Here is a 12,131-nt window from a genome sequence, read left to right on the forward strand (position 1 = left end):
TATTTATTCCCAAATTAGTATGCAGCCTGAACAAAAAGGCAAGAGAAATTCACATAACTTCAAACTAAATTCCACATACTCAGCAATGTCACTGTGGTCTGGCTGGCTTGAAACTGAGCAGCCTAGTGAAAATTGCACCACCACCCAACCCCACAGACCTCATCACTACCTCTTCTTTGAGGTTTTAGAAAACATACATTGACACTAATGCCAAGTACTTCCAAAACCTTTACTCCAAGTAAGCAGATGAAGAATAATCTACTAAGAAGAACTGAAGAAAGGTTAAATTTTGGTGTATTTCTGTATTTTCTTCTGATGTGAAGTCTGAAGACAGTGATATATGCATTATACATCTGATTATTAATCTTTATAGGATACAATACTCCAGTATAAAAAGTCAAAATTTCATTTTTCTACCTGTAGCTTTAATACAATTTTTCTTATGCCTATAAAGCCTAGAGAATGACTGCAGTAAATTAAGAAAACAAATTTGACAACTAGGTAAGCATTTTGCAGGTCAGTTTTTGAACTGTGGATATGGGAATTCTTCATGACAGTGAACAGTATCTAGACGACAGAAAGATCTCAAGAAAGTATTTGTTGTTGGTATGCAAGTAAGGGAGCACCTATGCCTGACTATCTGTGACTATCTTATGTAGTGCTGAGGATGCTCTAGATAGATGTACATATTATTTGTAAATGCTTTCTTTACCTTAGGTAGGCAATATGAAATGCTTGGGTAGATACGCAGTTAATATGAAACCATGTCTGTGTACTTTATGATTCTTTCCAGTTAAAACACCTAACCCAGACTTTTGTGAAAACTACTTTTGCAGATGGAAAAAATGCACAGAGAATGATTTTATTTTAAAATTAAAAAAAAACCCCACAACAAACAGCAGCACCACAACATTTCCAGGTCTGACTCTCAGCAAGTCACATCCTTTTTACATTTCACAGACATGACATGTCATTAGAAAATGGTGCTACTCTTGGTTACACTGGCATGTCATATTACAGTACATTAGAAAATATGATGTGCTGACATAACCATGCATGACCATTTTCCAAATGACACGTTAAATCCTTGTAGTTCATTCAGAAAGAGGCACATTTGGTTCTCAATACACATATTCTGCATATATTGTAATCTACACATGTGAAATGTAAAAGATTGGAAAAAGCACAAAGGAAATAGTGCAATCATGAAGTTAAATCACCCTTTATTCAGTGTTCATCCAAAGTCACATCTCAGTCTCCCCTTACATTGCACATGCAGAGTGTTCAGCACAATTCCCGATCATTTATGCAAAACAAACCTCAAAAAATACAAATAATTATCTTTGAATACTAGAAGAAAACAGGATCACTTTTTATTACCTCCATAGCTGTTACAGTTGATCTTTATATTTTATTCTTTTTTAGCTTTCGGTGAGTAACATCTGGGACTCATCACGCTGTCCGGCATTTCAACAAAGATGATGTCACTGGTGCCAAATACTCTGACAAACATGTCTACTGCATAAATCTAAAGAACTGCAACACCAGACAAATTATGTTTACGATTAGAGACAAAATGAATCATTTGTACTGTGAGTTTAAGTACGCTAAACACAGACTTTCTTTCCAGAGGGAAGACATTGACTGGAAACTGTAAAAGCAAGCAGTTTTTATTTATTTTTTTTTTCTCTGAGAGTTTGGAGGAGCTTTTGATCTTCCAGTGTCCATTACAACCTTGGGGAAGGTTAAGTTAACCCTTTGAACAAACATTCCTAGCAGCATCCAATTCACTTGAACAAAGTAACTTAATTACCAGCTAAATTGAATTCAAACTGCTCTAGAGAACATGAACTGACATAACTTAGCTCTGATGAGAAGGAAATGAAAAAGAGTGAATTTGTTTCTGACATGTGCTGAGGGGCCCAAACTCTCAATTTCAATTTTGGAGGCACCAGGCAGTGTGATTTTGTTGCACAGAAGTGTTGGTGCGCAGTTGGCCAAGATGCAAGTTGTGTGCCAGGGGTGCAGAGACCCACGACACTGACTCCTCTTGCAATGCTGCTCAGAGGGCAGCATGGGGCAAGACAGCAAGAGGGCAACTCTGTGCAAGTCTGAATTTTCCCACTTGGCTAAGGGAGCCGAGCCTGCAACTGCGGAAAGCACTTCAGGTACCATCTCTTCTCCAGCCATGCACTGGAGGAGGAATTTCTTTCTTACCCTTTTCTTCCTGTGCACCCATCCATAACCTAGAAGACCTTTTCAAGGATTGTTTTGTTAAAGATACAATTCAAAAGGGAATTATGCAATTCAGTATTGACCACTCCCACCAAGAATTCATAAAAGCAGCATGACTTTTCCAGTCTGACAGGCAGGACACTTCAAGGACACAGGTTTATCAAGCAGAATAGCACTACAAGCTTTGCATTTCTCTGCTGCTAGTGTGTACCTACTATTACAGGAATTGTGATCAGTGGTTTCTCCAATAAGAGTATAAACGAAAAAGGATGATTAAAGGAGGCACAGAAGCACCAGTTCTTGCTATCAGGCCTAAGCCTGGAACTGCAGCAATTTCAAGGGGCAATAATTGCACAGGGAATTTCTGTGACATAGACACTAATTCACGTTACAGTCAGCTTAAAATGTAACCACCAAACAATTGTAAGCAATATAGGATGTACTCACCAAGATATGCCTGCTGCTTAAAAAGATAATGATCTTCGCTAAGACTCTTCAATTTCTATTTAGAAAGTAAAATATTCAAGAGAAAGATGTATTTCAACTAGCACACAAAAGTGAAATTCTAGATTACATTAAAATGGCAAATAAGCAAATAAATCACAACACTGACAAGGTGTCAGATAAAGATCTGAGTCCTTTAATCACACTGTTAATAAAGTTTGAATAAAATTAAGTCACCCATCATTTATAATACCAGAGTACAAGTTCAAATATTAAGTTAAAATATGATTAACTCAGCTTTCAGCTGGCTCCAGAAGTGTTCATCTGCACTTGATATTGTGAATACTTTCACACCAGCAACTATTACTTACAGCCCTCGGGTATAACATCTTGCACCCAGAAGTAGCAGGAACACATTGGTATTTTTTCCCACATACACGAATATTAGCCTTGATACAACTACAATATCTCTTTATGCTCAGCTGTGCCAATATTTCCCTTTTGCTTTCTACCACATGCCCTATTGTAAAATCTCTCTGGTAAAACTAAAAGGACAGGGAGTTTTATAAAACAGGATAATCCTACTGAACATGCAATCAGTTAACTGAAACAGGGAGATGGATATTTTCTGAAACTCCTTACAGGCTCTAGACAAACACAATGAGATAACAATGGCAAATTGTTTGGCTTACTAATTGTAACCAAATGTATGCCATTCTATCAAAACATTCTCAGGAGGATGTCAAAGACTCTTTTTTAAGTAAACATCTTGTGTCATCCTTTGGCTGAAGTGGAACAAGGGTCTCCAATAAAAACAGTACATATCAAGGACCCTTAAAGAGGTTTTTATATATATATATATATATATATATATATATATATATATATATATATTACTGATCTTTGAAAATGCAGCTTGAGAGGTACATTAATAATTTCACCCAGCTGGGCAATAAACAGTCCTGCCAAAAGAATTATGTAAAATTACATAAATCCTTTTAAAGGGAATATGTTTTAAGGAGACAAAGTATAGACTGAGCTACTTCACATTTTTTTTTTTTCTTTTTCTTTTCACAGCTGTGTTCTACGGAAAGCATTTTAGTGTGTAAAATCTCTCTCCTTGTAAAGTACTCCAAAGAGAAGCCAAAATTCAAACCTGACTGTAATGCATAATACCAAAGTGGCATATGGTGCAAACTACAGAAAAGTTGAGCACTGAGAAATAAACAAACCTCAACCAAATAAAAAAAGCTTTTCATGTTTGAAGCAATTGATAAAATAACAATGAATGGCTAAAGGCAAATATTTTTTTCATCAAGGCATAACTTAACCTTTAAATACAATACATATCCAAGGAGAACTACCAAATACTTAAAGTATTTGATCATACTTAACATGTGGATTGCTAAAAAAGGAAAAAGAGTTAAAACTTCACATTTTTAAAAAGAACCCATACATTATAGCAGTGGATCCAATCTTGTAATTTACATTAGCAAAGTGCTTAAGCATGTTGCTATCCAAACTTCACAGGAGAGCACAGTGCTTAAACAGGACAGCTAAAATTAAAAAAAAAAAAAAATTAAGGATAAATCCAAGTATTTTGGTGTCCTCAAGATAAGAAGGATATAGAGTTGTTGGAGCAAGTCTAGAGGAGGGCCACAAGGATGATAAGGGGGCTGGAGCACATCCCTTATGAAGACAGGCTGAGAAAGTTGGGGCTGTTCAGCCTGGAGAAGAAAAGGCTGCGTGGAGACCTCATAGCAGCCTTCCAGTATCTGAAGGGGGCCTACAAGGATGCTGGAAAGGGACTCTTCATCAAGGACTGTAACAACAGGACAAGGGGTAATGAGTTTAAACTTAAATAAGGAAAGTTCAGGTTAGATATAAGGAAGAAGTTCTTTACTGTAAAGGTGGTGAGGCACTTGAACAGGTTGCCCAAAGAAGTGGTAAATGCTCCATTCCTGGCAGTGTTCAAGGCCAGGTTACACAGAGCCTTGGGCAACATGGTCTAGTTAGCATTCCTGCCCATGGCACCGGGGTTGGAACTAGGTGATCTTAAGGTCCTTTCCAACCCTAACCATTCTATGACCCTATTATTTTGCCAGATTTGTCCTCAATAATAAATATATAAGTCCTTTAAGTTTGCTTACGATGCTCAAAGATGTTAATTTCATTCACACAAATAGTAAATTTTGCATTAATTTCAGTCACACAGAAGAAATATGTGAATTGAAAAGCATATGCTGCCATAGGGATTACTAGTTACCAACTCATTTCCCATAGTTCTCTATCAGCTCTGATATCTGAGAGCCAAGGCTGCAGAAAATGCTTCTAAAACTATTGCGAAAACTGAGCTATGAGAGACTGAGACTGTGACTGGCTGGATTAGCAGCCTCAGGATGTCAGGGATACCATATTTGCTTTCTATTTCATTTTCTGTCTTCATTATAGGCAGTGAAGAGACTGTAAACTGAGAAGTACAGAAGCATGAAAAGAAATAGAAAACTTTCTTCTAGTCCTTTTATCCTTTAGAAATCTAACTATCTGCAGAAAACAGAAGAAAAATCAAAGCACAGCATAAAAGTTTTAGCATAAGAACAACCAGACTGGAGGAGACCAAAGGCCTCAAGCAGAGTTCTGCCTCCAGCAGTGGCCAGTGGCAGAAGCATGGGGATGAGGAGACCAACCAGGTTTGGACATCCCTCTGCTTGGCTGTACCTCTCCACCTGGTTGGCAGCATGCTTGGGACTTCCTGCAGTGGAAGCTTGCTGTAAACCAGAATATCTGGTAGCTTTCTCATGGACCTCTCTTTACGGTCACTAGCCTGTTACTATTGTCAAAGGATAGCATGGGACAAACCAGAGATAATTATCAATGAATAAAGCGTAGGAGGCAACTCTCTACAAAAGCAGTCATTGTACTGTGCTGGTTCAAGGACCAAACCAGGGGAGGCAGATTCTTAATCCGCATAAGGAATTGCAAAGCCCCATGCAATTGTTTGGTCACTGAAGGCTGACCTATAGGCTACGTTAAGTTTAGTTAAGGGATACCAAAGCATAACTAGTTGTAATGCAGTTCAAATCATAATAATTTTAGTTGTGATTTTTTTTTACTTTTTTTTTTTTGTATTCAGAAGGCTAGTCAGTTGTTGATCTTGTGGAAGCATAGACAGATGCAATGGCTATAGCAAACTGAGTGGTATGTACAATGGGTAGTTCAAAACATGGCACTAAAACATACTGTTGAGGAATTAAACCACAGTTAAGGGCACAGCATTCTTAGATGAAAGATAACAAACAGCATTCTTTAATAATTTTAAAATGTCATTAAAGAAAATCAACAGCAAATGCAAGTCAGCCCTAGAGTTGCTTTAGACTCATTGGAGCTGTGGTATTAGTGTTTTGACCAAAACAATGGAATAATATGAAAAGGGTAGCTCAAATATCAGAGGGAAGAGAAAAAATTTTTTAAAACTTCTGCTAGCAGTATCCAGCAATAAGTGTAATAACTGACTGACTGAAATAGCCTTTTGTTTCCTCACAGATATTTTTTTCAAGCTCTGCTGTTTACTATTACTTCTTACAGGCTTGGTGTTTCCTTTCAGACTTTCCATCTAGATCAGAACTATAAAAGACTCATAGGTTCAGAGAGACTATACAAACACTGATTTAAGTTCCACTCTAAGTGATTTTACAACCTGAGACTTCACTATGCATTTCAGCTTTGTAACCAACAGCAAATGTCTAAGCAAAACTTTATCAGAAAACATAAAATTACTGAAGTTTCTGAAACAAAACAAAACATCCACCCAATCTTGTGAAATAACAGATTACTTCTGCTGTATTTAAAGAGTGAAGCAGAAGCATTTTTTTCCCACTATTTTTAGTGAATTTTTCTTGTCGACATGGCAAACCTGTTTATAAACATAAAATCAATGTACAGTTTTGTAGAAAATCAACCCCCTCTACTATGATATACAGCACTAGAGAGGTTAACCAGAATTGTCTACAGAAAACAAGTTTTTCAGAGCACACAGATGTATATACAGACATACACTCACACATTTCTATTCCCTAATGCCTTCAAACTTTATTATGTTGCAGTGGAATTACTGCAACAATTCTGCTATCAGACAGGACTTGATTACCAAGGAAGAGCAGAATTTATAGCCTCCTGATTTTATATTCCTACAATCTGAGCACATATGTCAACTTTAGCTTAAGAAAAGAATTACTGGTTACCATTACATTATTGTTTCTGTTAGCTAAGCTTAGCAGGACATAAGGGAGAAAGCATAGTAGAAAAAAAATCCACATGTATTTCAGCTAAAACGGGTATCATAATAATAAAATCCACGTAGTTTTGTATAACAGTTTATTTATTCTATTATTTTAAAGGAATCCAGAACATGTAAATGCACAAAAACATGCATGTATATACCCACATTATCAGTGAAACACAGGCATATTACAATTAGGACTTGCAGCTATTGAGAACCAATACCAAAAATACAAACTTTCAAAAGAGAATTAAGATTAGTTTGCACAGAAGCTGAAGTAAATACTTTATGCAAAGTTGTTCTGGGCTGCTCCATTACCAAGAGCATTCATGGACTTTGTCTCATACTCTATGGGAGCCGTATCAACTTTCCAACATTTCACAGGCTTCCACCAAGGCTTTGTGTTTCCCAGCTTTTCATAGCTGAAGTAAGGCATGATACAATGCAACAGCAAAAATATTACAGAAGCAGGTAACAATATTATCTAACCTGATATGGGAAGATGCTTCAGGGTAATCTTTCACCACAACATTTTACATAAAACTGTTCAAAACATTGTTTGGAAATTCGAGCATTTGGTGCCAGATTCAAGCTGCTCTTCGGACAATCAAAACCTTGGGAACTACCATGTGATAAAATGAAAACTTTTGCAAGGGGAGCTGGTTAGTTAAGAAGAAATGTATTTGCATTATATACGATAGAAATCTAACTGCCAATAAGAAAATCTACCTTTTCTAAGGTGGGAGTCTTCCCTGCCTCCACATTGCCATAATGACTGTATTAGAATTGTTCAGGTAGATAACAAGCAATTAGAAATTATTCATTAAGACAACTGACTTATAGTTAGTTCTTCTGTCTAAAATTAATTCAATGAATCCTTACTACATATATTATTCCACTGCTTTCACTGCAATTAATCAGAGTCAGTTATTGGCCAGTGTGACTGAAAATGGCATAATCAAGCCCAATGCAGCATACAGGAGATAGGCAGATTTTTAACAGCTGCCCCTAGCATACTCTTGTCCTCTTCAGCAAAGTTTAGCAGCAATCTTTCAGTGTATTCTTTGAGATATTTTATATGAATGAGGTATAGAATTTTCTGGCTCACAGTCTGGAATCTCCTCCACTGTATCTTGGAAGGAATTAACACAATGATCAATGAATGCTTTCCAGTTTATGTTGCTGAAACAGCCTGGTAAAATGAACCAGTCTGTAGGTTCATTTTTTGTTTTATCTGCATGACAAAGTATATTCTGACTTCAGCGTTTCAGACTATGCTTGCAAAGTATAAAGCTCAAGATATAGACATTATTTTCTGCCTTTTCTGTCCTCCCCTCCTCTGCTTCCTCTGCTATATTTTGTTGTTCTTCTCAAAAGATATTTTCTCCTTCAATTTGTTATTTTCTCTTGATGTGCAGTCTATTATTCAGCCTGAAGTTCAGAATATAGTCCTCTCTTCATACTGAAATTAAAATGCAATTGAATAAATTAAGCAAGAATGGAAATGCCTTAACAATGTCTTCAGATGTTTCTTTCTTTATTAAGTATAAAAAATATTAGTAAGAATTCTAGCCAGAAACTTTACACTCCTGTCACTGTGAACAACTTCATCCTCTTTCTCTGATTTGCTAGTATGTGTGTGAGCGACTGCTCCCTATTGTATTTTGGAACAGATGAAACATTTCAGTTACACTGTATGGTCGGATTGGAGTCACCTGCCAAGACACGAAGGAGTCCTTCAAACCTGTCTGCAAGGGAAAACTTGGGGGCAGATTTCCCAAGGAATGTAATGGGGTACCTGATGCAGTTCTAAGTAGCCACTCTCTCTTAATAAACCAGTTGCATATTACATATAGGATTCTGGATCTATTTTGCAGAGACTTCAGAAATGGCAAAAAGAAATGGTTTCAGCAGGAGATAATAGGCTTTATGACTTTTCCCAAATTATTCCCCATTTTAGTAGCCATCATCTTGTCGGTGACATCTGGAATGATTAGAGGATGATATTTTAGACTGACAACTGGGCTGTCATTCACACTGTCAGTCAGCAAACATCCAGGTTGCCCAGGGTTACAAAGCTAGTTTATGCCTTTATCCTGTAGTATATAGCATTGCTGATTCTTTACCTGGATTTCAGATGGAGCAGTTCTGACAGCTAGCACCAGAGGCAGGCAGAGAGCTCATGTTGATGGTGGGAGTCCTGTGGTGCTTTTGTGTGTGACAGTTTTAGTGCTTCTGTGGCAACCCATCGGGCAGGACATAACCCTGGAGTATTAGGTGGGTCTAGTAAGTTCATCTGCTTTCAAAAAACAGAAGGCAAATGTTTACCTACAGCTTTAGGAACACATCTAATTATTTTAGGCTTATGTACCTGAATGGGAGCCTTCTTACACAACCCAGGTGTCTGCAGAATTATTATCCCAAATACCCTCATCATTATCCTAGACCAGAAAAAAACCCACCCAAAGCAGCCTTGAGCTCCAAGGATGAGCAGTCCCTGTGTTTTTCCTCAGTATGCAAGAGCACCCTCACAAAACCATCAGCAAGAATAAATGTGCTTCACAGCAACAACTTCACATGGTTCAACCATTCTTTGATATGCAGTCTAAATTCCTTCTCACTCACTCACTCCTCACTCACTGCCTATGTGCACCCAAAGAACTCTGCTTTTAAATGTTTCAGTTTGAGAACCCAGATTTGGGCACCAGAAGTCTGATTTTCCAAAGGGAAAAATTAACCTGCAGTTCTCAGAAAACAAAAAGCAATGCTGTGAGTATGTACCAGCTGTGACACTTAAGACCTAGAACACAGTAATGAAGAAATGAAGAACCAAAGCACCAAAGACAATTTTGCTGCAGCTTCCCTTCATTTCTCTTTGCCTCAATGTATTCTTCTAACACAAAAATAACATTTCTTACAGCTATACTGAGCGAATGGGATACTCACAAAGCCTAATAATTTTAAGTAATAAATAGCTCATAAATTAAGGTTAGAAATCACTATACAGTTTGTTATCAGTGAGCAGCTAAGTAACTTGTTATTGCTTTGGCTCCAGACAGGTAACAGTACAAGCCATCCTAATGCACTGTGTTTCACAGACCAGTTTAAAACTCACACCATGTGTCTGTGCTTCTGCAAACAGCCTTACAGCCTTGTCCTCAGAAAATGTAAAATGAAACAGCTCAAAGCAAATTTGCTTAAAAATCCAATAAAAATGCCTTAAAACACCGGCAGAAGTTGCATAGCCTGAAGGCAAGGAACTCCTTTAGTAATGTTTCTAGCTAATGTTTCTGAAGCATGAGAAAAAGTAATAAAATTTCATAAACAAGTTGTATAAAAAGGACAACTATTTTTTGCCTGTTGTATGAATCTGAGACCGTAATGCCTCTATGCAGGGTTGTATTCTGCCTCCTGTGTACCTTGATCCTAGTACCAGAAGATGCTTACCAATTACAGCAGCAGAGAAGCTGAAACTGGAATGAAAGGGGCATGTAGATACATGCAGGCATGGTATTAAAACAAAAGGAGGAAAAAAGCATGTTTGAAGCATACTTGGGTAGCATTGTTCTGGAGCTCAAACCAACACCCTTCTAAAGGGCAAATAAATCACTATAATTTATTTATAATAACTTTCTAAATATCTTGCTCTAATTCTTTTCAAGTAGCATCTCACAAACCTGGTTGTTAAGTATAAATTAAAACTATTCAAGAGGTAATATTTATAAAGCACTTTTGCATCCACAGATGAATGCTGCTGTATATTATGAACATTGACATATTTGACAAGGCAACAGAGTTAAATGTGATACAGAGTCAGACTAAAGATTTTTTTCTTGTCTGAAAAGCCCTTGTTTTGTTACTAATATTAGAGCTACAGCAACCTATTTGACAAAAAGCACCTCCTAATTTGAGAGCTGTAGCTCTTAAGCTCCATAGTAGCAGCTATTTACCTGGTTGGCTCACTCTTCACAAAATGTGCCCATTAAGCTCAGGGTATAAAGCCAAAAAAAAAAGCCAACAGCCACTCTACTGATCATGACTGAACAAGTGACTGTGCTGGTATGTGCTTGATAAGAGACAGTAGAGGAAAAGGAGATAAACCTTGGGGTGTAAGACAGTAGTTTACATATTGCATTTAGAACAATAGGCAAAGCTATTATTGACTTCATCAGGAATAACTCATAGTAGCACAAATTCTCTGGTTGCAGGTGTTTGGAGGATTTTCCCTAAGGGAAGCTTTATGATATATATACATACATACATACACACACACCACCAGTTTATGTCAAGGGAATTTATGCATGCATTCTCAACTGAGAGTAAATTTTAGCCCTTTTCTTGTTCACTAACATTATACAAACATTTTCCCAGCTTGGCAGGGCTAAATTAAATTGGGCAACGTTCTGTGTGTGTTTGATGTCTGCTAAATGAAGTGAGCTTCCAATTCGTCATATTTACTCAAGCTCACTCAACTCTAGTAAAAATTAAAATGTTCCAGTTAATTTAACAAGATAATTTAGCGCTCTCAAATCTTTCTTGCTCAACATTTGTTGCTGTTTAGAAATTGGGGCTATGTGCTGCCATGTAATTCTTTGGACAGCTCTGAGGACTTAATAGTGAGCAATAGACATTTTAGACACTGGACTGACATTGTGTTTAATCTCAAGCAAGTCCCTGAGCTGCCACTGGAGAGAGGAAATCTAGGATCAGGCCCTTTGGATTCATTATTTAAAGAAAAGAGATCACACAAAAAGCCACAGAATATTTAGGAAAGAATCAGGGTGACTAAGGTAGTAGTTGGAAGATGAGAACTAAAACATTGCCACATTGAGTAACTTGGTTACAAATAGAAAGTAGGCAAAGGCACGAAGATCCAAAATAATAAAAGTATCCACACATGAAGCTCTTTCATGTTTGGTACTTGGAAATAACAACTCTATTTTATGGCAATACAGACAAGGAAACCAAAGCATCATGCAATTTTAGTGGTGCATATGTGATAAAGGCCACTAAAATGAATACTTAATGAAATGAACCAAGATTGAGAATTTAAGATTGGCCATACCTGTAACACTGAGATTTACTCATAGGAATATGTTATATTGTTTCTCTGTAAACTGCTTATTAAATGTTATTTGTAGGCTTAAGCACTAAAAGACAAAAAAGCAAAGTA

The 12,131-nt window shown here is 37.1% G+C and overlaps 1 long non-coding RNA gene across 3 annotated transcripts in view; it reads right to left on the reverse strand.

Annotated features, from left to right (window-relative positions):
- Positions 1–1,385: 1,385 nt before the first annotated feature.
- The window catches only part of LOC134155607 (uncharacterized), a 52,778-nt gene continuing 42,032 nt past the window's right edge, over positions 1,386–12,131 (reverse strand). For all 3 annotated transcript variants that reach the window (XR_009961638.1, XR_009961639.1, XR_009961637.1), the window contains 2 exons: positions 9,085–9,223; positions 1,386–1,536 (listed from right to left, as the gene is read on the reverse strand). This is a non-coding gene — a long non-coding RNA (uncharacterized LOC134155607). The remainder of the gene's footprint in view (positions 1,537–9,084; positions 9,224–12,131) is intronic.

This window comes from Pezoporus occidentalis, unplaced genomic scaffold (genome assembly GCF_034315485.1).
Source record: "Pezoporus occidentalis ecotype Australia unplaced genomic scaffold, CSIRO_AGI_Poc_V1 ctg8, whole genome shotgun sequence".
Classification (NCBI taxonomy): Eukaryota; Metazoa; Chordata; class Aves; order Psittaciformes; family Psittacidae; genus Pezoporus; species Pezoporus occidentalis.